Source organism: Cyprinodon variegatus, unplaced genomic scaffold (assembly GCF_000732505.1).
Source record: "Cyprinodon variegatus isolate N-32 unplaced genomic scaffold, C_variegatus-1.0 Scaffold2689, whole genome shotgun sequence".
In the NCBI taxonomy this organism is placed as follows: domain Eukaryota; kingdom Metazoa; phylum Chordata; class Actinopteri; order Cyprinodontiformes; family Cyprinodontidae; genus Cyprinodon; species Cyprinodon variegatus.
Genome location: NW_015153142.1, coordinates 3,940 through 5,909, shown reverse-complemented (window position 1 = coordinate 5,909; position 1,970 = coordinate 3,940).

The following is a 1,970-nucleotide window of genomic DNA, read 5'->3' as shown; positions in this document are numbered from 1 at the left end:
CCACCTCTCCAGGAAGCTTTCTCAATTCAAATGTCTGGATCCGCAGTGAGTTTGAGTCTTATATAGACAAAGCCTTGTATCGCTTGTAAACATGCAATGGTCACCGATGAATGGGTCGTTTGGTTCCATCGTTAGCCTGTAATATCTGAAACCTGTCTATGGTTCTGAGGGTCGGTCGTTAAGGAGGTATTGTTCACTGGCAGGAGCGAGTAGGTCCCTCGTTCCTCTGTGATGGGGTGGGGGTTTTGGTGATTGAATTGTATATTTTTGGAAGCTGGAATCAGAGTCCACCACCTCTGTTTAAAGTTGTTTTTTCTCTCTTAACAAAGATAGCTTCCTTCCTCTCAAACCACCTATTTTCTTTATCTAGAATGTGAACATTCTGATCCTCCAAAGAATGTCCTTTGTCCATAAGGTGTAGATGTACTGCAGAGTCTTGTCCTCTGGACAAGACTCTGCAGTACATCTCTGTTTGGCCATGCGTCTGTGGAGAGGTTGTTTGGTTTCTCCAATATAAAGATTAGAGCATTCCTCGCTGCACTGAACAGCATATACCACTCCGCTCATATATGGACAACTTCTATGGACAAGACTTTTTTTTCCGACGGAATACGGATGGATGGAAGGTGAGGAAAATAAGTATTTGAACACTGCTGTTTTCCAACTTCTCCCACTTAGAGGAATCTGGAATCATCCTAGCTACATGTCCACTGATAGACAAACTACAAAAAAAATCCAGAAATCATAATATATGATTTAACTATTTATTTGTATGATCCAGCTGTGAATCAGTCTTTGAACATCTGTCTATCAGCTAGAACTCTGACCCTCAGAGACCTGTTAGTCTGCCTTTAACAGTCCATTTATTCCCCTAAACTAGCTGCTCCTGTCTGAGGTGTTTAGCTGCATAAAGACAGCCGTCCACCCCAGACAATCAGTTAGAATCAAACTACTAACATGGCGCAGACCAAAGAGCTGTCCGAAGACACCACAGACTAAACTGTCCACCTCCACCAGGCTGAAAGGTTACGGGGAAATAAACTAATCAGCTTGGTGGAAAAAGTTCCACTGTTGGAGCTTCATTAGAAAATGGAAGAAGCTAAACATGACTGTCAGTCTCCCTCAGGCTGGAGCTCCATGCAGGATCTCACCTGGTGGGGCCTCACTGATCCTAAGAAAGGAGAGAAATCATCCTGCAAGGGAGGAGCTGGTCAATGACCTGAGACCTGACCTCACCTATTCAGCCAGGTCAACAAACGACCCCCCTGTCAGAGACATAGACAGGTATGGGGCATTGCAGGCTAACAAAGAAGACAAACCACCCCCATTCCAAAGGGGTGGACCCTATTATCTAATCATTTGATTTTAAGGGTAAATATGCTCATTCCATTGGCAGATCATCTTATTTTTCTACTCAAATTAAGGCTAAACACGCTTATTTTAAGACATTTTTAATTTTCAGAAGTAATTTGCAGTGCATCTGATTCTGACAGGTTCTAATATTCAGTATTCATTTTGTATTTGCTGCAAAACAATTAGAATTAAGTAAAAAGTTTCCTAAATGAAGTGTAATTACCCTTCATTTGAGCAGGTAAATAAGACGATTTGCCAAAGGAATGAGTAGTTTTACTCCTAGAATCCGATAATTACACTACTGAAAAAATTACAGGAACAGTTTGTAATCAGAGTATAGCATCCAGTTCATTAAACCTCTGGGATATTGATTTGGTCAGGTAAGTAGCAGAGATGGTTGTTAATCCGTTTCAGCTGCTTTGGTGTTAATGAAATTACCAACAGGTGAACTAGAGGGGCAACAACGAGACGACCATCCAAACAGGAATGGTTTTACAGGTAGAGGCCACTGACATTTTCCCCTCCTCATCTTCTCTGACTCTTTTTCACCAGTTCTGCATTTGGCTAGAGTCACTGTCCCTACTGTTAGCATGAGGCGCTACCTGGACCCTACAGAG